Here is a 27,002-nt window from a genome sequence, read left to right on the forward strand (position 1 = left end):
CAGGTAACAAAGGAGAGACTACATTCTAAAGAGAAATAGAGCATCAGGACCCAGGAAATAGTTGAAAAAGAAAGTCTACACAAAGAGGAAGAGGTAGTCACAGCTCCAACCCTGTCTTCCTGTGGGTGGGAAATGCCACCCTACAACCACAAGGTAAGCCAGGTGGCCCTGGTGAACAGTCTGCTGGTCCTAGCTGCAGGATAAGCTCACAGTTCTCACAAGCATGAATCCAGTGTGGAGATTTGGTGTGACAGTAACTTCTCCTGTGTGGCAGGACAGCATTGGAAAACAAACACATTTTGCTGCTCCCCATAGCTCAGAGAGCTATAGCCAGTTGAGAGCTTGAGAGGGTTCCTACTGTTTGAGAATTAGCTACTCTTGTGATCTGAAGACAAGGAACAGTTGCAGCTCTGGGTCCCTGGGTTAACCCTCCACAAAGTCTAGGAGGAGAATGCCAGAAGAAGTGGTGTAGAGAGGGAGAGGGTCTAACATGGACCTACTGAGAGGTTTAGGCAGTGGGGAGCTTAGGCAGTGAAGGGCACAGTGATGGGTGCCCCAACCCTCTGTGGCTAGAATCAAGCACCTGAAGATTATGTGGAAACAGTTCCAATTCTGTGGTCTCTGGAGCTAACTCCCAGCTATGTATAGTTTTCTCCCAGACATGACTGAGAGATCTGAGCCAAGAGCCAGCAATTTCTTAGTTTTCACAACCTCATCCCTCCCACAGGGTTGTTTAATTGTGGGCAGTATCTGAAAGCAGTTAGTCAGGAAGGAAGAGTGCCAATTTCCCTTGGTCCTTCTCCTTCAATGAAGAACTCAGTACTGTGTTTTCTTTCCCCACTCAACCATGATTGGCTTGAACACTTGCTGCCCTGGGGACACAAACAAGAGGGGACTGTGAAGTGAGTGGGAACCTACTTGGTTCATAGGCTGCATTAGCTTTGTGGCCAGCATCGGCTCTCAGTACACAAAAAGGGAAGTGTTTAAATTGAATGACACCCTGAAGGCAAATAATTGACCCTTGGCCAGCCAACCCTCAACCAGCATACACCAGCCTGAACAGTAGGAACTACAAGAGACTCCAGCTAGTTTTCTTCACTCTGACAAGGGCTAGGAATCAAACTCAGTGCTCTGAACATGTGAGTGAAAGTTTGGTTATTGAGCTACACTCATAGTCCAGTGGTGAGAAACTGCACTTCAACCCTGCCACTATCCAGCCCAGCCTGAACTTTGAGACTACTTTGCTGAAACAACATGGGTGATTAAAACCTCCAACCAGTGATGTTTTCAGATGTGCAAATCTAAACACAGACACAAATAAGAAAAAAAACAAGGCAACATGGTTCCTACAAAGTTCAACAGTTCTAAATTATGGACTCTAATGATAGTGAGGTGGATGAAGTATCAGACAACGAATTCAAAACAATAATTTTAAGAATGACCAATGAGCCAGGCACCAGAAGCTCATGACTGTAATCCTGGCTATGCAGGAGGCAGAGAGTAATAGGATTAAGGTCCAAGGCCAGCACAGGCAAATAGTTCATAAGATCCTATCTTAAAATTATCCAACACAAAAAAAGAGCTGGTGGAGTGGCTCAAGTGTTACCTGCCTGGCAAGCATGAGGACCTGAGTTCAAACTCCAGTACCGCTAAAAAAAAAAAAAGCCCAATGAAGTTAAAGAAGACATGAATAAACACCTTAATAAAATCAAAGTAAATTCAAATACACAGTGGAATGAAATAAAGAACACAATCCAAGAATTAAAAGAGAAATTAATAAAGGTTAAAAATTCTGAAAATAATCAAATTGAAGTTCTGGAAATTAAAATCTCTATAAATCAAATAAAAAGCTCAGTTGAAAGTCTCATCAGTAGACTGGATTAAGTAGAAGACTGAATGTCAGGGGTTGGAGACAGGTAATGCATTAGAAGATTCTGAAAATGGTAAAGTGAAAAATGACACACTACAAAGAGGACACACAAGAACTCAGGGACCCCATTAAAAGACCAAACCTATGAATCATGGGCATAGAAGAAGGAGAAGAGGTACAAGCTAAAGACATAGAAAACACATTTGATCAAAACAATTGCAGAAAATTTTCTACAGGTTTGGAAAGAGATAGTCATATACTACATAAGGTTTTCTGGCAAGACAAGAAAATAACCTATCTAAGAATATCACAGTTAAAACATTACGTATATCAAACAAGGAAATAGAATTGAAAGCTTCAAGAGAGAAGTGCCAAGTCACATACACAGGCAAAGTCATCAGAGAAACAGAAGATTTCTCAGTACAAACTCTAAAAGCCAGGAAAGCATGGAATGATGTACTTCAAGCCATAAAAGAAAATAACTTCCAACATAGACTACTGTACCCATCAATGCTAGCCTTCATAACTGAAGAAGAAATAAACACCTTCCATGACAAACAAAAAATAAAGGAATTCATGACCACTAAGCCAGCATTGTAGAAAATACTTAAAGGAACCCTACACACAGAAGAGGAAGATAAACACAACCACGAGAAAACAGGAGAGAATAGATCTCACTAGAAGAGTAAAGAAGCAAATAAAGAAAGAATCAAACATTAGAAAAGCAAAAAATGACAGGAAATAGTACATACCTCTAAATAGTAACTCTGAACATTAATGGTCTCAACTCCCCCAATTGAAATCCATAGATCAGTGGATTGCATTTTTTTAAAAAAGTGTTTGTTTTCTACAAGAATTGCACCTCAGAGACAAAGACAAACAGAGGCTTAAAGTGAAAGGACGGAAAAAGATATTCTAAGCAAATGGAATCTGAAAGCAAGCAGGAGGACCTATACTCATATTTTACAAAGCAGACTTCAAAACAAAACAGTTCAGAAAAGACAAAGCAGGTCACTTCATATTGCTAAAGTGAATAGTCCATCAAGAAGATAAAAGAAGCCTAGTGTTGGTGGTCTACGCCTATAATCCTAAATACCTGGGAAAATGAGATTGGGAGGATCACTGTTCAAGGCCAGCCCAGGCAAATAGTTTGCAACACCCCATCTCCAAAATAACCAAAGCAAAATGAACCGGAGGTATGGCTTAAGCAGTAGAGCACCTGCTGTGAAGTGCAAGGCACTGAATTCAAACACCAATTTCTCAAGCATACAAAAAAAAGGAAGATAAAAAATTTTAAACATTTTCAAATTTACATATGTGCTAAATTTCATGAAACAAACACTACTGTACATCAAAGTCCAGACAGTGGACTCCAACATAATAAGTTGAGACTTCAATATCCAACTCTCACCAATATATATGTATATATAGAACACCCAGATCTTTAAAGAAAACTTCAGTATTAAACAACAGTAAAGATAAAATGTACTTAACAGATGTCGACAAAGTGTTCCACCAAACAGTCACAAAATACATTCTTCTGAACATCCCATCAAACTTTGCCCAGAATAAGTTCATATTTTAGGACATAAAGCAATTCTTAACAAATAGAATAAAACTGAAGTAGCTTCTTGTATTTTACCTGCCCACAATGAACTATAACTACAAATCAACAGCAGGAGAAACTATGAAAAATATACAAACACATAGAGACTGAACTTTTGAATAATCAGTAGGTCATCAAAGAAATAAAAGAGGGAATAATATAAAAATCCTAGAAAAAATTAAAACAAACCTCACTAGAAGCTAGGAGATACAATGAAAGCAGATCCAAGAGGGAATTTATAGTTATAAATGCCTACAGTAAAAAATCAGAGATATCTCAAGTAAATAACATGCACTGCAATAATTTAGATAGCAAAAACAAGGTGATCCCAAAACAAGTAGAAGGAAAAAAATAATAAAGATCAGAGCTGAGATTAATGAAATGGAAATTAAAAATCAAAACACAGGATCAATGAAACAAAATGTGGGTTCATTGAAAGGATAAATAAGATCAAAAAACCCTTACTAACTAATGAAAGAAAGAAGGCCCAAGTTAATAAACTTAGAGACAAAAAAAGGTAACATAGCAATAGGTACCACTGAAATCCAGAGAAACATTAGACAATATTTTGAAAAGTTTCACTTCAATAAATTAGAAAGTCTGAAAGATTTTCTTTAGATACATGATCTAGCAAAATTGAACCAATATGATACAGATAGCTTTAAGAAAACAATAATGAACAATGAGATTGAAACAGCAGTTAAAAAATCCCAACACAGAAAAGCCCAAGGTCAGATGGATTCATTGCTGAATTTTACCAGACCATTAAAAAAATGATTATCACTAATGTTTTGAAAATTATTCCACAAAATAAAAGGGAAACAATACTTCCAAACTCATTCTGTGAAGGTAGAATTACCCTAATAGCAAAAGCAGATACAGACACAACAAAAAGTAAAACTATAGACCAAGTTCCTTGATTAATAGAGAAGCAAAACTTCACAATAAAATACTTGCTAACTTAGTTCAACACACATTAAAAAGATCATGCAGCATGGTCAAACTGGCTTCACTCCAGAAATGCAAGTTGGGTTCAACATATGCAAATCAAAAAACATAATACAGACTATACACAGAAGCAAGGCAAAGAATCACATAATTATCTCAACAGATGAAGAAAAGTCCTTTGACAAGTTCCAACATCCCTTTTTATTAAAAAAATCTGAAGAAACTAGAAATAGAACATTCATACCTCAACAAAATAAAGATTACATATGACAAACATATAGCAAACATTATATTGGACGGGGGAAAACTGAAAGTATTTCTGCAAAAATCAGGGATGGGATAAGATTGTCCATGATTATCACTGTTATTCAATATGGTGCTTGAATTTTTAGCCAGAGGAATAAGAAATAAAATGGATACAAAAAGGAAAGGAGGAAGTAAACTATCTCTGCACATGATATGATTCTAAAGCCCCTAACAACTCAACCAATGAAATATTAGATCTGATATACAACTTCAGGAAAGTACCAATATACAAAACTAACATACAGAAACCCATAGCTTTTCTACATACCAAAAATAAACAGGCTGAGAAAGAAGTTAAGAGAGAAATCCCACTTGCAATAGCTCCACAAAAGAAGTAACATATCTAGGCATAAACTTAATGAAGAATGTTAAAAATCTTTGCAATTGAAACTATAAAGCACTAAAGAAAGGAATTTTAAACAAGACTACAAAATGGAAATAAATCCCATACTCATGAATAAAGAGAAGAAATATTGTTAATGTTTATATTGCCAAAAGCAATCTATGAATTAGGGATTCAATTAAATCTCCATCAAAATTTCAATGTTATTCTTCACAGAAAAAGAAAAACTAATCCTAAAATTCATATGGAAACATTAAATAACCAAAGCAATTCTGAGCAAATCCTGAGCTATCACAGTACATGACTTCAAACTATACAACTAAAAAGAAAAACCAAAAGTAAACAAAAAAAACCCAAAACTATACAACTGACCCACAGTAACAAAGATAACATGGTGTAGGCACAAAAACTATCACAGAGACCAATGCAATAGAAGAGAAGATACAAAATTGGGCCTCAGCAGGTACAGATATCTGATTCTTGACAAAGGAGACAAAGGTATACATTAGGAAAAAGAGTCTCTTTAACAAGTGGTGCTGGGAAACCAATAGCTACAGGTAGAAGACTGAAATTACACTCTTATCTCTCATCCTGTGCAAAAATCAACAAAAAATGGACCAAAGACCTTAATGTAAGACATGAAAGTTTGACATTACTAGAGGAAAATAGGGGAAACAGTTCAACTTATAGGCATAGGCTACACCTTTACGAATAGAACTCCAATAGATCAGGAACTAGAGCAGGAATTGACACAGGCTATTGAATAAAGAAATGATCAGCAGAATGAAAAGATAGCCAAAAGAATGGGAGAAAATCTTTGCCAGACATTCATCTAAAGGAGGTTTAATATCAAGCATATATAAAGAGCACACACAAAAAAGAACTCCAAAAGAACAAATAAACCAATAATTAATATGCAATTGAACTGAACAATGAATTTCAAATGAGGAAGTGCAAATGGTCACTGAATACATGAAAACATGTTCAATATCTTAGCCAACAGGAAATGCAAATCAAAAGTGCATTGAGATTCAACCTCACCCCAGTCAGAATGACTGTCATCAAAAGAACAAATAATAAAAAAATGTTGGCAAGGATGCCAGGCATAAAGGAAATAGGAACTCCTATTCACTACTGGAAGGAATGTAAATTAGTGCTGCCACTATGGAAATCAGAACGGAGGCTCCTCAAAAACCAAAATAAAGAAGTACAATGTGATCCAACATACACTTCTGTGTATATACCCAAAAGAATCAAAGTCAGCTTACAACAGAAGGACCTGCACATCCATGTTCATTATGGCACTGTTAAAAATACCCAAATTTTTATGAAGTTAGACTAGGTGCCCATCAATGAATGAACAAATAAAGAAAATGTGGTATATATGTGAAATGGAATTTTATACAGCCATTAAGAGTGAAAGAAACTATGTCATTTGCTGAAAAATAGATGGAGCTGGAAATCATCATGTTACATGAGATAAGCCAGCTCCACAAAGACAAGCACTGCATGTTTTCTCTCATTTGTGGAAGCAAAGGGGAAACAAAACAAAACACCCAACACCATGAAAGTAAAAGGGGGACAATGAAGGAGGTGGAAGGAAAAGAAATAAAAGGGAGAGATGAGGGGGAGGAGAAGGAATAATACAGAGGGTGAATATGACCAAAACACATCACATGAATGTATAGAAGTGTCACGAGGAAACTCCTGAGTATGTGCAAGTTGACATAAACCAATGAGAAATATTTTTAATAGAAAAAGACAAACAGCAACAACAAAAATAAAATGATCCCAGAAGAAAAGAATATTTTAAAAATAGAAAATAATTTTTTAAACTCCTACCCATAACATTAGGGTCATTATAAAGATAATATATTTTCAGGTATGGTGACACAAGGCTGTAACTCTAGCTACTTAGGAGGTAGATATTGGGAGGAGAGTGGTTCGAGGCCAGTCCTGTGAAAAAGTTCTTGACATCCCAACTCAAGCAATGGCTGGGTGTGGCTGCACATGTCTGTCATCCCCAACCCCTCTGAGAAACACATATAGGAGAATCATGGTCTGTTTATGCTGAGTGGGCCCAGGCATGAACTAAGACACTGTCTCAAAGGGGCTGGTGGAGTGGCTCAAGTGGTAGAGCTCCTGCCTTGCAAGTGCACAGCCCTGAGTTCAACTCCCAGTATGACCAAAAAAAAAAAAAAGACATTTTATTCATGAAAAGAGAATAAGATGCACTGAATAGGAGGAAATATAATGAAATAAAAAGAGGCATTGGGAATTAAAATGTGATTGACAGAATAAACAACTGTACAGACAGACGGACAAAATCAAAGAAAACCTTAGGAATACAAAACAAAAAGATGACAGAATAAAAGGAAAGAAATTGGGAAGAGAAAATTTACCGTTCAGATATTTCTCGGAAAATAATTTGAGGATGAGCTAAAGGGGAAGAAAAAGAAAAGAAATGGGGGAAGGGGAGTCTGCATGCATGTGCGTGTGTGTGTGTGTGTGTGTGTGTGTGTGTTGTGTCACCATGGAAAGGGTGATGATGACCAAGAGAGAAAGACATAATTTTGAGAATAAAGGAAATCAATCCAGACAGAAAAGAGAATCCACAGGTCACAGGTGTGCATGCATAGGCTTAGACAGCAGCCACTCCTGAATGGAGCAAGTGAACAGTGCTGAGGAAAGGATCTTGTTACAATGTCTCATGTGATTTACAGCATGAAAGAAACTGAAGAACAACAGCGCAAGGTGGAAAAAAAGCAAAGGTAATTAGAAACATCAGGAAAACCAAAAGCTGTGCCAGAATTGTGCGTGTACCACCATATTGTACAGCTTAGCTTTCCAGTAAATGATATTTAGAACATGTCAAAATTCTGTTATTCAATGTTTAACTTTGAGAAAGAGGGAGAACAGGTAATATGAGCACTAAACCTACTTCCTAACCATCAATTTAAAACTGAAAGCACAGTTGGAGAAGTAAGAAGGTGAGCACAAGGGCTGAGAAGGAGGATTTATAGCCTCATTATAAAGTGAGAAATCAAGAAATACTGGCTACAAATGAAGGCCTCAGAAATAAAGGTGGAAGTAAATTGTTTATAGCCATTGTGGGGAGCAGAGAGGTATATTGAATAAGCTGCGTGTTTGAGCTTGGCACAGCCCCAAACCACAGAAGGGAGCAAGTATAGTCATGCCCGGTAAAATTGCTCGATTGATTGGCACAGCCTCAGCTGCAGAAGTGGGCAAGATGCAGTACAGCTGTTTTTTCCTTTAATGTTTACATTTGGAGAGAAGCTGTCACAGGTTCTTCCTGTTCCCGAGGATCAGAGTATCACAACCTCTCCCCTGAGAAATGCCTCTCTGCCTCATGTTGCTACTGTATATAATAAACGCACTGGAGGTGGGGGGGTGCTGGTGTGTCTCCATCCGAGTGCACAAGCCTGCTGGCCCCAGCTTTATGCGTGTTTTGACGCTGTCTGTTGTCTTTCCTTCATCTCCTGTCACCCTCAGTTAGGTTTCTAGGACAAGCTCATGCAGGAACAAGAGGTGGCACCTGAACAGGGACCTGAGAGTGAGATGACACTCGGATAGGAAACTAACTATGGGGGAACATGAAACCTGAGACAAGGAGACACTCTGTGAGAAGTGTAAGCATAAGAAACAAGCAACGCGTGTGTTGGGGGAGAGTGACTTGAACACAGCCAGGTGTGAAACCATGGGACAACGTGAGTCTAAGACTGAGAGCTCTACACACAGGCTTTAAAAGCTGTGTTAAAGATTAGAGGAAGAAGAGTCAGGTCGCTTCAACTTATGCAGTTGTTAGATTTTGTACAGGACACCTGCCCATGGTTTCCAGAAGAAGGCACAGTAAATTTAGAAACATGGAGCAAGGTAGGGGACAGGCTGAGGGCACACTAGGCAGCTGAGGGGCCGGAATGCATGCCCGCTTTTACTTTTGCTTTGTGGCCTATGATTAGAGATTGTTTGGGGCCTGCTTCCTCACATAAAACCTCTTTGGTATTTGAGCTAGAATGTGGGACTCACCCCTTACAGTCAGCCAGGCAGCATCCCCTAAAGGGATAAAATGCTGTGGGCAGGAAGCCACTGAGCTGCCTGCTCCACCTTACGAGGATGGATTTTCACATACAATTACAATTCAGTCCAGCAATGATTCAGATTCTGATTTAATGTCAGGTGAGGAGGGCGCTCTGGCACATCAAGCACAGGGAACCCTGCATCTGGGGGTCCCCCACAGGCCAAGAACTGTCCTGTTCTTGCTAAGGGTCCCCTGCAGGCTGCCTTGCAGGCAGCTCATAGTCAGGGAGAGGATACAGCTGGTTTAAAATGTTACCCTGTGTTTGAGAGGCCAGGCCCTAACAACCCTGGCATGCAACAGAGATTTCATGAAAAGATTCCATTTAAAACTTTAAAGGAAGTGAAACAAGCCTGCAATGTATGGCACTGCACTGCCATTTACTCTGGGGCTATTACAGAGTGTGGTAGGAAACACTGCTATGCCTCCAGACGACTGGACAGGGCTGGTGAAAGCGTGTGATTACAGGTGGTGGGAAACAGGTTTTGTAGAGTTATGTCAGGGCAGGCAAACCATAATTTGGCCCATGGTCTGCATATCACTGCAGATATGCTCATGGGAAGAGGACCTGTTGAAGACATAGATAACCACTTACAATATCCCCTTCAGGCATGTCAGCAGATTGCCATCGCAGGCACAAGGGCATGGTGAGAACTACCCATCAAAGGTGAAAAGACTTTGGAATTAACTGTCATTCTCCAAGGTCCTGATAAGCCATATCAAGAGTTTGTGGCACGCCTGCTGCAAAATGTAGGCAGGATAGTGGTGGATGCTGAAGATGGAAACAGACTGGTAGAACAGCTGGCTCTCGAGAATGCTAATAAGGCTTGTAAAGCAGCCCTTCAACCATACAAAGAGCTACTCTGCAGGAAATGATTAGAATCTGTGTAGATGCTGGGCCCAGTCACATCCAGGGTATAGATTTAGCTGCTGCCTTAAAGGAAGTGTTCCTCCCTGGGGGAAAGAAAAAAAGAGCATGTTTTTCCTGTGGAAAAGAGGGACATTTTGCTAGGGAATGTTGGAATAAGAACCAACCACAGCTAGGTATCTCGGGGTCCAGCACCAAGTCACCAACTGGTGCCAATGGGCCCAGGGCTCGACCCCCAGGGATATGTCCATGGTGTTGGAGGGGAAAACATTGGGCAAATGAATGTCACTCCAAAACAGATATAGATGGGCAACCTCTTATAGGGCAGTGAAACTTCCAGCAGGGCTGCTCTGGCCCATCAAACAGTGGGGGCAATCATCATGCAGGCTCCTCACCAATACCCACCATTGAAAACCTCATTTGTGGCATCCCAGGAAACTCAGGATTGGATCTCAGTCCCACCTCCTGATACATGTCAATACCTGATTTGGGAGTGCAAATTGTCCCTACGGGGGTCTATGGCCCTCTGCCCCAGAGCACAGTGGGTTTAATATTAGGGAAAAGTATCCTGACCATAATAGGATTATAAGTTTATCCAGGTGTGATTAATGAAGACTATATAGGGGAAATTAAGATATGACCAGGCACCAGGTGTCTTTGTAGCAGTATCCCGGGAGATAAAAATAGCTCAGCTGGTTATTCTCCCAAATGTGAAGAAAGGCAAGGTGTCAATTCACACCCCGTGGACAGCTGGAGAATTTGGTTCCTCTAATCATGACTACTGGATACAAAGTAAAAAAAGGCCAGAAATGACTTTGTTCTTACATGAAAAATGGTTTGGGGGACTTTTGGATACTGGTGCTGATGTCTCTGTAATTGCTGCTAGACATTGGCCAAAAAGTTGGCCTTGTCAACCCCCTGCTGCCAATCTGAAGGGGGAGGGGCTGCTCATGCCCACTCCAGAATGCTCAGCAGATCCGTTGGAGGGATGAAGAGGGACACTGAGGTCTTTTTGCTCCTTATGTCCTGGACAATCTTCCGGTCAATCTGTGGAGAAGGGACGTGATAGAGGGTATGCAGGTTATACTCTGCAGTCCTAATTGTGTGGCCTCTCACCAAATGTTTAATGAGGCTACAATCCCCTCAGGGGATTGGGAAAGTATCAGCAAGGCAGGTTACATCCTGTACAGCCTTTAGAGAATAGAGGAAGGATGAGGTAGCCTTTTCAGTAGGGGCCCTGTTCCAACAACTTAATCACTGGCTCTCAACAGATCCAGTCTGGGTGGACCAGTGGCCCTTGGCAGGGGAGAAATTGGCTGCAGCCACAGCTCTGGTAGAGGAACAATTACAGGCAGGGCACATTGAACCTACCCACAGCCCTTGGAATACTCCAATTTTTGTGATTAGGAAAAAGTCAGGAAGATGGAGGCTCTTACAGGGTTTAAGAGCTGTCAGAGTAGTGCAGCCAATGGGAGCACTCCAGGCTGGCCTTCCCTCACCCACAGCTATTCCATTAAACTATTGTGTTTGCATTCTTGACCCTAAAGATGCTTTTTTTTTTTTTTTTTTTTTTTTTTTTTTGCCATTCCTCTCCATCCAAAAGACAGAAAAAAATTTGTTTTCACTTTACCCTCACCAGATCATCAGGACTCTGGGTGTCCATTTCATTGGACAGTTCTGCCCCCAAGGTATGATAACAGTCCAACTATGTGTCAGGAATTTGTCACTGCAGCAATAGAACCTACATGCTGTAAGTATCCAGACGCTTATGTCCTTCATTACATGGACGATATTCTGATAAGTCATCCCAGCGAGTCTTTGCTTTCGCTAATCTTGGCAGATCTTACAAAGGACCTTGAGGCCTGGGGATTGTGCATTGTCCCAGAAAAGGTACAAACAATGCCTCCCTTTCAATATTTAGGGCAAGTTGTCAATGGATGCTTCCATTCTCAGAAGGTGGAGATCAGGAAGGGTAATTTAAGGACTTTAAGTGTTTTACAAAAACTGCTGGGAGATATCAACTGGCTCAGAACCTCTCTAAAACTTATCACTGACACCTCATCTCCTCTTTTTCAACTGCTCAAGGGTGACCCTAACCCTTCCTTGCTTCAAGAACTTACAGAGGATGACTGATGGGCATTGGTTAAGGTAGAGAGAGCAATTACTACAGTCCAGCTTCAGTGCTGGGATCCACAGAAGCCTGTTCAGTTACTGATTTTATGCTCTCCATCAATGCCAATGGGAGCACTCTGGCAATTGCAGGGCTGTTGGAATGGTTACACTTGGGTCACTCTCCTGCTAAGATGCTTACAACATATCATGAGCTGGTAGCTAGGCTGATTGCTAAGGGATGCACTCATGGTTGCGGATTGCTGGGGCATGAGCCCAGTAATATTCTTGTCCCATTTTCAAAGGATCAATAGCACTGGTTGTGGAAATTTTCAGACTTATGGCAGTCTGCACTGGCTAATTTTCCAGGGCAGATCAGGGAACATCTCCCACATTCAAAACTTTAACAGTTGGCTTCCCTTCATGTATTTGTTTTTCCAAAAATTATTCTATCCTCTTCTCTATTGGAAGCTGTCACAATTTTCACTGATGCTTCTGGGTGTGGTGCTGCTGCCTTTTACACCAAAGATTGCCATAAGATTAAACATACTGTTTTTGCCTCTGCTCAAAGGGCAGTGATGTATGCTGTCATCATGGTCCTCAGGGACTTTTCACAACAACCTATCAATCTGTGCAGTGACAGCCACTATGTGATGGGTGTTTTACACCACATTGAAACTACTTATATCAGCCATACTAGTAGTAAAGAGTTACTTAATCTTTTCTTTCAGTTATGTATTTTAGTGCAAACCTGCCTTTATCCTTGTTTTATGAGCCATTTGTGCTCACATTCTAACCTCCCCAGCCCGCTCACTGACGGTAATGCCCTGGCAGATAACCTAGTGTCTGGGCTTGCTTTGTGCTGGCCCATGCAAACTGCAGCACCCGAATAAGTCATGCTGTGTACCATCAAGATGCTTCAGCCTTGCGCAGGCAGTTTATATCTATGCCTCCGCACATGCTGGTGAGGCCACTAAGCACATCATTGCTTGTTGTTTGGCGATGTGTGGTCGAGAGTGTGTTTGTGTTTTTCCTGAAGGTGCAGAACACCCAGTGTGGGTACCATCATGATTTGTCAAGCCTCATGGATCCCCTGGTTCTGAATGAGGAGGTTGAAACTGGAAGACTCACCCAGGACAGGGAGCTGCTGAGGCTGACTTCTCCACTGACCAAAGGGTGGCCAAGGAAATGGCCACTGGCCAGACAGATGTGGGACAGTAAGCCACTCACCTGGGATCAAATTAAGAAACTAATGGATATGACGACGAAGGTAACTGGTTGCCTGGGGATGGCTGGGAGTCCCACAGCCACATTGCTGGTGGCATTGGTCATAATTACAATACAGTTGGGTGCTGTCCAGGGCAATGCATACTGGACTTTCATGCTCAACCCACCAATGGTGCAGCCTATCACTTGGTAGAGCCCCCCTGTATCTATCTTTACTGATGATACGATGCACATGGGAGGTCATTCCTCAGGACAGTTGGTGCCTCAATACAGTGACTGTAGCTTTATGGGTAAAGCTCACCTTCTGGGCCCATGAAAATGAAGCAAACGATACTGTGGACTTCTGGCTATTAAGAGAACAAATATGGGCCGTGCAAAAGGCTTATGATGATGTTGTTCCCCAGCTAACATTGCAAACACTGTCCTGGGTAATGAGAAAGTACAAAAATATATGAAATGCTTAGCTAGCCTAATATAATGTACAGAAATAAGTCTACATTTTAAAATAAAGAAAAAGAAAAATGCAAGAGCTAATCTTTATTGCCCATCTCTTATGCACCTAGCTCCATGCTAAGTGATTTGTAAGCACAGACTCATTCCTAGTTCTCACGTGAACCCTTTCAGAAACACACATTTATCACCCCATGTTTCAGATGGGAACACTGAAGTTCAGACACTGAATTCATGGGTTCAGACTCCGCACTCAGGGATTGTTCTTAACCTTGTGCAGTTGTTACTTTGATTTTTTTTTTAATTTTAAGAAACAGAAGTCACTTTCTAACAGTTAGTAACTGCCAACTACAGTACAGGAGGACTGGCTTCTGTGTCACACTATACCAATGATGGAGGAATGTAATCAGGCTCCAGTAAGAAATGAGCCTGATCTCTGAGGTGACAAATGTCTGCCTAGGAAAAACCTTGGTGGTTGATGAACCAAGTTCTCTAAGAATGTACAAGGGATGATAAGACAGCATGCTGAACTGGGCAAAGACAGTGACTGCTAACTTTGAGCAGATCTGTCTCCCAGCAGCACCTTGACCTTCTCGTGTGCATCTGTAGGCTGACTCTCCACTCTGAGGATCCCTGACTCTTTGGGGAAGGGGGGAACTGAATTCCCTAGGTCTGTGACATCTGCTGCTCCTGAGAGGGAAAGACAACTGCAAAGACATTTGTAGCTGTGCTCAAAGAGGCCTCCACTGATAAGTCCTCACAGTTTTAATATGAAAATAATAATAAGTAATGATTGATGTGGTCATGTTTAATTGGAGGGGGTGAGTCTGTGACTTTTCTACAACATGCAAAGGGTTAAGATAAACACACAAAAAGGCACCAATAGTGGTTTAAAAAGGTAGTTATAATATGAAGAATAGTGATTGAAATTAGATTTGATAAATGCTAATGATTTTAATCAGAAGACAAGTTGTATCTTTGTATATAGTAGACCTTGTCATCTGTGGGTATGTGGTTCCGAAGAGACCACCACTGAGGAAAAACATCACATGCTGAACATGCATAGATCTCAGAGCTCTAAAATTACTGTTTCCCTGTGCAATGTGTACAGTAGGCCTGAGCATCCACAACTTGTAACCACATGGAGTAGGCCACATTACTGTCAGGAAATTACTGTTGTACACATTAACACTGTTCACCAAATACTAGATCTTATTTCATGCTCTTTGCCTCATTCATTTTTTCCTGTAACAATGCCCAATTTCCAGTAAAGACACCTTCTTTCAACAAATCTCAAATTTCCACTATCACTTAAATTAAAGACAACATGCGCCCCTTTTCACTAGGGAACATTACCGTAAGTTTTACCTTCCTTTCAGGCATCAGTTGCTTTTGGGGAGGCAGGTTTTCAGAAAATTAAGGGCAAGGAAACACTCAGCAGATCACACAATGATTTAAGCACAAAGGACAACAACACGGGCCCAACTGAGAACTTCTCTCATCAACTGAGCTGCAGTCCATAAACACAGAGAATTAAAATTTTTTATTTTTAAATTTCTTTTGTATTGTATTTAGTATCTTTTGGTGGATCTTGGTCAAAACCACATGTACTACAGCCACATATAAGGTAAGTACGTTATATGTAATACCTGAGTGTGTGTATAATAAATACGATGACTTTCCTACTGTTTATCTATGTGTCTGTTTGTAAGTGTTGAGAAAGAAACAGCAGCCCCTGACACGCTCTGGCTGGCCTGGATGCTCAGCTGGGCCACGACATTCTTTGTACACAAATAACCTCACACAATATCAACATCAGACAGGATTGCCCGACACCATGATAAAATGAGACAGAACATAATTTTATCTAAGTGCAGACAAAAACAAGGTCTCCTTGCCACCCACATAATGCCAAGCACTCCTTTGCTATGGTTGCAATGTGTCACCCAAGTTCCATTTGCTGGAAACTTAATCCTCACATTCATAGGTTTGGAATTTGGAGGCAGGGCCTTTGGGAGGTAACTAGGCCTGGATGAGATCATAAGGGTGGGGTTTCCATGATGGAACTTATGGCTTTTTAAGAAGAGGAAAAGAGACCTGAGCTAGCTCTCTTCCTCTGTCTCACCACATGCTACCCTCCACCATGGTCTGACCCAGCAACAAGGTCCTCACCAACACCAAGGCAGATGCCTGCACCTGAAAAGACAGCTAAACAAGCCTCAATTCCTCATAAGTTACCTGACCCCAGGTGTTTTATTCTAGTCAGAGGAACAGACTGAGACACCCTGTCTTCGTTATAAAAAATGAACTGTAGCTTCATTACAAAGTATAGCTTTATCCTCACCCTGTTTTCCTCTCTCTGTACATAGCTTTATTAAGATAACTATGACTAGAATTGCCTCTCACTTACTGCTACACACAATCTAGACCCTCCTCCAAGTCACCTAATCCTATAATGGATTCTTTCTAATGTCCTGTCACTAGGGTCGTGGATCTCCACGGGGTGCCCTCTCCCTCACTGAGACTAATCAACTCCACTTGGTCAACTGAGTCAGGAGGGTACCTGGTGGCCTTGGGCTGGAGGACACAGATGGACAGACACACATCACTTCTGTCCTGTGAGGAAGAAAGATGTGAGGTGTCCCTGTCAGGCCAGCCAAAGGGGGAGATGTCTCCTAGCAGGTTCCTCTCTTTTTCCAACTCACAGTGACTCTGGCTATTCCACGACACATCCATGTTCACAGCACAATGGTCCCCAGTTCCCAGTGCCTTCTAACCCAGTGAAAAGCCACTCCCCTCCCCCATCCCTCTGGCTGCCTCCGGTCTTGGACTTTGAAACTCTAGGTGCCTGGTTTCTGAGGCCTCTTGCAGCTAACAGTGACTGAGACATAATGTCACCAATGAGACACAAGAGGAGGTCTGTGAGGGATTCCAGGAGGGTGACACTACAAAGAACACATTGACATGGGGCTGGCTGCCCCTTCCTCTTATTTACTGCTTTGAAGGCACATGACCCTAGAGACAGGGCAGCATTTTGATATCATGAGGCACAAGACCAAAACCAACCCAGAGAGGTGATACACTGGGCAGGTGTTGGGTGCCACACACATTGGTAAATGGGTCCGATTCCTGACTGTCATCCTTCCTTGTCTCCCTAGATCTTGCTCCAACTCCTGCTGGATCAGCACACAGTGAGCCTCACTGGATGAATCTGTGCTCCATTCCCCAAGCCATTGGGGAGAAAAGGGCAGAATGGGGGAGCTCCTAGGAGGAAGCTCAGATGGTGCCTGCACCGCCCTGCTCTGGACAACACAACCACCTCGTCCAGGGAGATGGCTCTCCCTCCCCGCAGCTGGGCCCAAGCTCTGCTAATGTGGCAGCCCAGGGATTCTCTGCAAGGCCTCTCTTTCCCCGCGGCTTAGGAAGGGAAGAAGCGATTAAGGAGCATGGTCCTCCTGAGGAATCTTTGATAATCTCCAGGGTCAAGTTTGAGCCCCTTTGCCCAGTCCTCCTGCCTACTCCTCACCACTCCACATCCACACCACCCCCTAGATGCAGCTTCCAGGCCTCCCTGCCTCCTTAACCTTGACCTGCTCCCCCACCTCCAGGCCTCTGGCCTTTGCACCCCTTTCTAAAATGCCTTCCCCTCTGTGTGAAGTTCCACTTATAAGCCACTCCTCCCAGCTGGCCACCCCAGTCCCTCCCAGACTCCCTGGAATGTTGGTCTTTCCTGGGGTACTTCTCCCTATGACACCTGGTGCACCCCAGCCAGGACCCAGTTGTGATCCTCACTTCAGCCCAGCGCTGCTGCCTGGGACCAACCAGAGTAGCTCCACCCTCCAGTGCCCAGCCTGGCCATATCAGGGGAACAGGAAGTATTCAGTGCACATAAAAGCCACCAGCCTGTAGAACACAACCCAAGTTCACCTTTACTCCTAGCTGAGTAATTCCCTTTGGTATTCCTTACTCTCCACAAATAGCCCTTTCTGGGTAAACCAATAGGGTTATGACTCCACTGTTACGTAATGGCTGCTGATTTCACGTACTTTAGGCAGTTCTAGCCAATGTCTGAGAGTCTCCATTTATTTCTTGCTGTTTCCTTCCTCCAGCCTTAATATTTTTATATGATAAGAAAAGAGAAAATTTCGAAAAACATAGGACCAGCTACAGTCTGAAAAGTGGCAGGGTTTTAGCAAGGCATTCAGAAGCCTCCACCCTCAGGTAACACTGAAGGACCCATCTCCCCTCCCAGCCCTCTCCAGCCTCACATCTCCCATCAAATCAAGTTAACACAAAAAGATGCATTTTTAAACTAACAGATTGGTCAAACATGAAATGACCCAATGCCGTCCAATGCTGGCCAGCTGTGGGCAATTTGGCGCCCTTTGTGGTTGATTGGTTAATTCAGAGTTTTGGAGAACAATCAATCAATCTAGCCAACTTTAAAATGAGCCCGAGGAACAGCCCAGCACCTGTCCTGCAGATTGCTACCCATAGACAACTGAGGGAAGTGTGTGAGGGACAAAACCGTGCAAGGCTACTAGGGTGGTGCTCAGAGCACCTTTGCTTTCAGCACCAAAAACAAGAAAAGAAGTAGCCATCCAGCCCCGAGGGAGCACACAGGCAAATCAGAGTCCACCATGCCCAGCTAGCTGTGCCTCCTTGAACAGAATGAAGAGAAGGTGACCTGGAGTAGAGCACCCAGGAGGGGAGTCCTGGGACACACTCTAGGACACGCACATGGAAATGGGTTCATGCAGCTACATTAGACCACCAAGTGTGAGTGTGCCTGCACCTCCATGTGTACATTGCACACATGTGTGTGTTGGCATAAATGAGGTTTAATTTTCCCAGGTTGCTGAAATTTAAATGTAATTTTTACTACTTTCATATCAAATACTCAAGAATTCTAGGACCTGACAAGCTGTGCCCATTTTCTACTCACAGCATCACCTGAATCTGAGAAAGTAGTGAATTCCTGCTCCCCCACTTTACCACAGCCCTGTGTCACCTGTATTCCAAATGCTGCTGTCCCCTCATTGCCACTGCCTGTCCTCCACCCCACCCCAGAAGTGGAAAGTAGCCTGCTAGGGCTCAGCAGGGCAGGGAATCCCTAATTCATCTATCAGGTAAAGAAACAGACACTCACAGAAGGAGAGTGATTTGCCAACACTACACAGCTCTTCCTGGGCAGATGAGAGGCCAATACTGGTCCTCTGGCCCTAAGATGAAAGCAAAAATGTGTGACTTTAATAATCCAGCAGTTTCTAGATTTCTTTCTGCTTCTGCAGGCACAGAGGCCCACACACACCCATCCACACCTTGACCTATGCTCTTAAGATTGCAAAACCAGGAAGGTACTGAGGACACCCCTCTCAGTCCTCACGTCTGGTTACCTTCCCCACCTGGACACACAAGACAGCCTCTGCCTCCTTCCTCCATCTCTTACAGATGAGTAGAAGCCAGCTGAGAACAAAGGCAGGTCTGCTCAGCCTCCTTCCAGGTCAAGTCACTCCCATCCGGGGAACTCAGTTTCCCCATAGGGCCTGGCAAAGAATAGGTGCTCAGAGACAGGTTGGATGAGAAACCCCTGGGATCCTTGTATCTCAAAAGGAACTCTTAACCCACATCATACCTCAGCACCAGAGCCCAGGCCCAGCGTCAGGGCGCCCAGGACACAAGCACTGGTGGTTTAGGGTCCCCTGCCCTCCTTCATGTCCTTTGACTCCCCATTTCCCAGAGGGTGGAGCCACGATAACCACCTTCTCTGTGGGGTCACCTGGCCCTTTCCTAGGATCCTGGTATATGAACTGATCCTTTGTAGCTTTGTAATCCCATCTGACTGGTTCCCCAGCCCCTCTGCTGTTTAGGGTAGGGGAGGAAGGAGCAGGTAGAAACAAACCTGAGTATAAATCTAGACTTTGCTACTGCTTAATGGTGTGACCTGGGGAGGATTGCTAACCTCTCTGAGCTCATCTTAAAAAATAGAGGCACTAATTCTTCTCCTCCAGAGCTCCTGTAAGATGAGGAGCTGGGGGAGGGCATATGGTCCCCTACTTACCATGGGAATCTTCCCCTGGCTGAGTTTGGATGGGACCCAACTGTCCTTTAGCTGTGTGGATCCTGTCACAAGCGGTGCGTCTGAGTTATAACCACATACATCCTCTGGGGTAGATGTATCCAGGCACCAGAAAGGGAAACTGAAAGTCCAGAGTTCTGAGAAGCTCATGATGAAAACAACAACTGAACAGGTGGCTTACTGGGTGCCACCCTCAGCCTCACCATTCTTGCTGACCAACACAGAGGAGATACCTTAGCCTGACATTCTGAGTCCTTCAGCCCAACCCATCTTGGTCAGGGGATCTGTCTGAAAGACAGTGTGAGACCCTTCACAGATCACTCTCTGCACCTTCAGGACTTGAACTCCCTCTAGGATACCTGCCTCACCCACCTCCCCTCCAGCAGCACAGTCTCCCCACATCCTGGACTCACTGCAGCCTCACCGTGATGCTGTTGCTGAGTGTCCTGCCCACGTGGCCTCTAGACAGGTGCCTACATGGCTTCTTCAGTCACAAACACCTGCTTCTTCCAGCATTGCTTCCTCTCAGAAGCCCTCCTGCATCTTCCCAGAAAGAGTCCATGTTCTAAGATCCAAGGCACCTTGAGTAGAGGAGACAAAGTTCACTGATGGACCTCAGTCCCACAACTAGTAGATCACATCTGGATTGCTATCAGGCTTCTTGATTTTTCCACAGGCAAGAAGTTTTTGCAAGTGGGGCTTATCTCCATAGGCCAATGTGACCCTTCCATTGGAGCCTGTTTGTCTTGGGCCAATGACATGGGTTTTCTGGCTACCTACACCAGCTTTTGAGAGAAGGACGGTGGGTGACTACATAGAACCCACACACAACAGTGCATTGCATATGCTTCTCCATTTGTGTGGGGTTTTCTAATCATTTCCAAAAGATCTAAATTGGTTCCATACTTTTCAAATCAACATGTAATGTGGTACATAGTTGTGAGCTCTGACTTGTCAGGTAAGGAAACCAAGGTTAGAGCAGGGGCACTGCTTTCAACATCAGGAACTCAGGAACATCCAAGAGTAAAACCAATTGACCTTTCAACAATCAATACCAGAGACCAGCCTTCCTTGTTTAAAGTCATTGTTTAGTCATCTTTCTTCTTTACACTCCCATGCTTCTAATTCTTCTCCACTTTCCAGCACAACCTTACCTAACCAGTCAGATAAAACCACTGCATGATACAGAACCAGATAATGTCCACTTGAGGCATGGCCCCATGGGTGTGTGGAATTACTGTAATGTTCAGAGACTCTTGACTATAGTTAGGGCACAGCAACCAGGGCAGGATTGCAGACTCAACTCGAGGGGGAGAAGTAGGGGGTCAGTAACTCCAAGATGCAGCAGACACCATCCCACTTGAGAGCATTAAGATCTGCTATATAACAGCTCAATTTGATCTGTGACATCAAAGAAATGTCACCCAGGATGTCTGTGGCTCCAGACTTGGTGTCTCACTTAAAGTATTTGTTCCATAAACAATTTCAGCCCCCTGACAAAGTGCTCCTAATTCAGTGTGAACCCAGCTCTGAAATCACTTTGGAAGATTCCATTGGAGAACACTGACTGACTGGTAGAAGGTGGAAGGGTTGGCAACCCTACTTTCCCTGCTGATCTTCCTCCCACTCCTCCTCTGTTTCTTCTTTTTCCCTTTCCTCTTTTTCTTCTTCATGTGGCTTTGGATGTCATAAGCAAGTGGCCAGCATTTCATCAAGGGTTGCAAGGCCCACCTTGGGCACATACAGTTACAGCCTGCTCTAGAGTGAATGGTGTCCTGTGAGAATGATCATAACAGGGAATTCAAAACTATGTCCCATTCTCCTTGTCACTCATCTTTAGATGCCACTCCGCATACCATCTCCACATATGTGGAGCTCTGATCATGAACCAGGTCTGCAATTGTGCTGTCTATGTCCTTTCTATTCATTTTCCTCAGGGATGTGGACACTGACTTCCAGTCTTGCTTGTCTAGTGAGAGTGGGGCCTGAAGAGATGGGTACCAAGGGCCGTCCAGATGCCTCCAGAAGGGACTGTGCATCAGAGGAGCCATGAGATATGGGCTGGAGTTAAGAGTCTTCAAATCTCCTCATACATTGTGATCGCAATTTTCAGGTCTCAACTTGTGACAGGCTAAAACATGGCCTTCCAAAAAATATCCACCTCCTGGTTCCAATAAGCTGTGATTATGTTACCTTACATAATAAGTGGGCCTTTGCAGGTTTAATCCAGTTAAGGATTAGCAGATGGTCCAATTATCTGGGATTATTTGTAGGAATCCAGTGTACTTGCAAGCATTTTTTAAAGAGGGAAACAAACATATCAGAGAGAAGAAAAGGAGATGTGATGGAATAAGTAGGAGGGGGGAGAGGAAAAGAGCAGATGTGTGGAGGGAGGGGGAACAGGAGGAGTATGAGAAGGATATGAGTGAGGATTCTGAAGCAGGTCCTGACACTGCAGGGAGACTGGGAAGGACTTCATTGTGAGCTATGCTTCCCCAGGCATGAAAGGGAAAGGGGATTAGGTGAAGAGAATTTTTTTTGAAAAGCCAATCTTAAAGCATTACATACTATACAAGTCCATTTATTAAATGTGGAATTATTTAAATATTGTAGAAATGACAAAATTATAGATAATTTTGTTTGCTTGGGCTTGGGGAAGACACAGAACTCACTCTGAAGGATTAGCACCACAAGGTGCTTCATGGAGACAGACAAGTCTCTTTCTTAATTTTCTCTGTGTTTCTAAGAACCTGAACAGGTAATGAACTCACAGAAATTAGAGCATGCAAAAAAAAATGGTGGGATTCCACAAAGCTCTGTAGCCTAGCTATTGTGCTTTACTGATATCACTTTCCTGGTTTGGACAATGTGCTATAGTTATATAACATGTCACTAGTGAAGGGAATATAGGACCTCTCTATACTCACATGTTCCAAAAACATAATCTGAACTGAGATTACCTTCCCATAGATCCATTGGGACTCTGTCCTCCACTGGCCATCATTCTTTAGGCATGACAATGCCAGACTTCACATTGTACTACAGAGACATAGTATCAAAACCAGCATGGTGCTAGCAAAAAAAAAAAAAAACAGAAATGTGGGTCAATAGAACAGAATAGAACACCCATACAGCTACAGCCATCTGATTTTTTTAAAAAGATGCCAAAAGCAAATGTTGAGGGAAAAAAAGCCTCTTCAGCAAATGGTATTGGGAAAACTGGATTTCCACATGTAGAAGAATAAAAATAGACCCCTATCTCTCACTCTGTACAAAAATTAACTCAAAATGGATCAACCCCTGAAACTTTGAAATTGCTGCAGGGAAACATAGGAGAACACTTAAAGATATAGACATGGGAAGAACTTTCTGATAAGGACTCCAGTTGCAAAGGAAATAAGAGCAAGAATTGACAAATGGAATTGCATCAAATTTAAAAGCTTGTGCACATCAAAGGAAGCAATGATGAGACCAAGAGACAACACACAGGATGGCAGAAAATCTTCACAAGCTAGTCATTAGACAAAGGATTTATATCCAGAGTATATAAAAGCTCAGAAAATTAAACACCAAAAGAACAAAGAATCCAATGAATAAATGGGCAAATGAAATGAACAGACAGTTCTCAGAAATACAAATGACAAACACATACATGAAGAATTTTTCACCATCCTTAGCCATAAAAGAAATGAAAATCAAAACAGCACTGAGATTCTGTCTCACCCCAGTCAGAATGGCTATTACAAGAAAACAAGTGCTGCCAAGGGTGTGTGTGTGTGGAGGGGGGTGCCTTATATACTGCTGGTGGGAATGTAAATTAGCACAGCCACCATGGAATTTTTTTGGGGGGGTTCCTCAAAAAGTAAAGAAAGAACTACTAGACAAGCCTACTCTACCACTTGTGGGCATATATCCAAAGGATCGCTAGTCAATAGTTAGGAAAAACACCACTCACAAAGAAAGCTCACAAGAAATATCTCACGTCCATAGAGAAAGTTTAATGGCAGGCCCAAACTGCCAAGCTGGCCAGGGAAAAGATGGCGCAGCTGGCCAGGCGTGGCTTTTATAGAAGAGGAAGGTTAAGGAAGTTAGTGCATGCGTGGCAGTCTCTGGTAGGGTTGGGGCTGTCTTAGAGCATGGGAATTTATCCTTGGGAGTTTCTCAAATGAGGTCTGAGGGTAAAATGGCCACCAATTTAGAAATGGCGACATTATTGTTCTATCATTCCCCCATTTTTTCTTAATAATGATGGGGTTAGGGGCTGAGGATTGGGAATTGGTGTGAAGCTTTGGCCTCTTAGCTGCTTCCTGCTGGCAGGGGGCACTGTATGGGGCAGGATCCTCAGGCTCCTGTGGCATCCTGGATGGGGCCTTCACAGTAGTTTTTTCAGGTGGTTTTGGAGAGGTTATATCCCTGGAGGTACAACTGGTTAAATTTTTGATTAGCAGTAGCAGACATATAGTATGATACAAGGGAGGAAGCTTAAGAATAAGAAAGCAAGAAATATAGGCATTAGGATGGGCATTAGCCAGAAGAACCACTGCGAAATGTTGTTCTCTAGAGGGTTTTAAGAGTCCGTTCCTTAAGAGCTGCTGCCACTGGGAGATCCCATTGAGCTTGACAGCAGTGGGTGTCATGAGAATGACCAGATGAGGGCTGGTCCACTACCAATGGAGAGGGTAGAAGATCCTTTTAGGAGAACAAGACCCCCTGGTTTAACAGAAATTGTTATAGGGTGGGGCAGGATCTGGTCTGCATGCTCACTCAGAAGTTCCCTGAGATTAAGATAAGGTAGGTAGTCAACCAGAGGAGCAGGGTCTGTTGGAGGCAAGTTTTCTAAGAGAAATGGGTGGCCATACATTATTTGAGACCCAAATAGGAATATTAGGAGGAGCATAAAAAGGTGTTTGCTAAGGGATTGCATGCATAGGGACTAAATTCTGTGAAATCCTGTAACTCCCAAGAAATCTGTAAGCTGCCTTATGGTATGGGGGGGAGGGAAATGGAAGATTGGGCTGAAGCACTCATGACTCAGGGAGTGAGTCTGTTCCTTTAAGGCCACACCCAGGTAGGTGACCTGTGGGAGGCAGGGGCTGTCAGGATTTAGGTTAAATGTAACACTCTTGAATAAAAGAGACAAGGTGATTATTTAAGACACATAAACAAAAATGTAAACGAACTCTGATTTAGTAATATTTAAAGCCTGACAAGATTAACAGAAAGCACAAGCAATTTCTTTGATAAAATCTTTCTCTGTAATGGTTTTTTGTAGATGTTACTCAGAGCAGAACAATATTAAGATAACCTTGTTATTTTATAGACATAGAGAATTTGATTTTAGTTTGACATGACCCTAAAGATCTTTTAGGCAACTCTTAGATTATACTCAACTTTAACTTTATTACATACTGAAGCTTCTTATACACTTTTAAAACTTACTTAGACCTTTATATAACATACTAAACCCTTTGATCATTTGTCCCTCCTATTTGAAACAATCTTTAGGATGAACCCTTCTTTATAAAATCATTTTTCATCTAAAAACATTTCTTTTTCCTTTAACTTCTCAAAAAATACATTCACTACCTGTCTATATCCTTTCCAGTTGTTTACTTTGTAACTTGTATTTTAAAGTTAACTTTTATAAGAATTTTAAATTTATTATAGGGGCTGGAGCAACTAATTAGTAGTCCTTGTTGTTTTAAGGAATTTATGATAGGCATAAGTCCTCATCATCCCTCAGGCTTGAGGGGATATTGTTTTGGGTGTGGAATTGTGAGGGATTTTTGAGTTTTATTTGAATAGGGAGGTCTGTCCTGGCTCACCCTACACTCATCTCATCAGTCCACACTGTGGGGTCTATTTGTTCCTGAAGGAGGTGGCAGCAGAGATAGCTGCCTGGGGGGAGGAGAACTTGAGCTTTTAGTTGAGATAGTAAATCCCATCCCAGCAGGGACACTGGAGTTTCAGGTACTATGAGGAAAGAGTGACAGAAGAGGAGGTCTCCCTAAGAGCAGGCCAGAGGCCAGGCAAACTAGCGCTCTAGGGGCTAGCCAGATTTGCCCCGAATGATAACTTATGTCATTGGACCAGGGACCACGAGAAAAAGGTAAAACAGAGAAATGAACTCCACTGCCTAAGAGAAAAATGATCCTTTTTTTGTCATAATGGCTACCATGAGGCTCCTCAACATTGATGCCAGGAAGTGGAGTGTGGACAGGGGGCTGGGACCCATCAATCCATAGGGGGTGGCATCTCGCCTTCCATCTGGAGGCAGGGGCACTTAGACCTCCAGTGGTTCCCTTTGCAGAGAGGGCAGGGTCCTGTTTGGGAGCAGGGCTGTCTCCCGGGCTGTCCCCCTTAAGCATTCTCTGCAGAAGTGCCCCTCTTGCCCATCATGGTAGAAAACTTGAGATGTAGGCCCCAGTTGGGTGGGGGCAGCAATGAGATCATGTCTCTTATCTTTCTCTCTGTTAGTAATGTCCCAGTTATAATATACAGATATGGTTAGTTGTATTAGTTGATCCAATGACTCAGCCATAGACTGATTTTTTACAAATATCAGGGGCTAACTGTTAGATATTTATCTTTGAGGAGAACCTCTCTCACCTGTGACTCTGGGTCCACTGTGGTATGCTTTCTGATAGCTTCCTTAACATGTTGTAGAAAGGTAAGGGGATTTTCTTTAGGGTGTTGCTGTAAAGCAAAGTTGTTATTTTACATTGACACCTGACACTCTGGAGAGCAGGTCTCTGAAACTGTTTTGGGCCTCAGTTTCCTCATTTGAAGAATGATGGATCTCATCTAGGTTAAACTGCTTTCTTTCACTATGAGATGGCTGAAGTGACAGTAATGCCATTTATCTTCTTTACCATTTTTTTTATTTAGTAATGCTGGGGAATTGAACCCAGGGCTTTGTACATGCTGGGCAGACATTCTACCATTGAGCTACTTCCTCAGCCCCAAATATTTTTTTTCTTTACTTTGGCTGTACTGGGCTTGAACTCAGGACTTTATGCTTGTAAAGCAGCACTCTACTGCTTGAGTTATATCATTAGCCCCTTTTAGTGTGGATCTGTCAAGGGGACTGCCTGTGCCCC

General features: G+C 42.8%; 1 protein-coding gene across 4 annotated transcripts in view; it reads right to left on the reverse strand.

Moving 5' to 3' along the window:
• LOC109680978 (apolipoprotein L3-like) overlaps positions 1 to 20,293 on the reverse strand; it is a 31,216-nt gene extending 10,923 nt beyond the window's left edge. The window contains exon 1 of one of the 4 annotated variants that reach the window (XM_074084403.1): positions 19,885 to 20,293. The gene's annotated coding sequence lies outside the window, so the exon portion shown is untranslated. Of the gene's footprint in view, positions 1 to 18,972; positions 19,865 to 19,884 lie in introns of those variants that run through there. The other 3 variants (XM_074084406.1, XM_074084405.1, XM_074084404.1) reach the window with 3 other exon arrangements.
• Positions 20,294 to 27,002: the final 6,709 nt, after the last annotated feature.

Source organism: Castor canadensis, chromosome 8 (assembly GCF_047511655.1).
Source record: "Castor canadensis chromosome 8, mCasCan1.hap1v2, whole genome shotgun sequence".
Classification (NCBI taxonomy): Eukaryota; Metazoa; Chordata; class Mammalia; order Rodentia; family Castoridae; genus Castor; species Castor canadensis.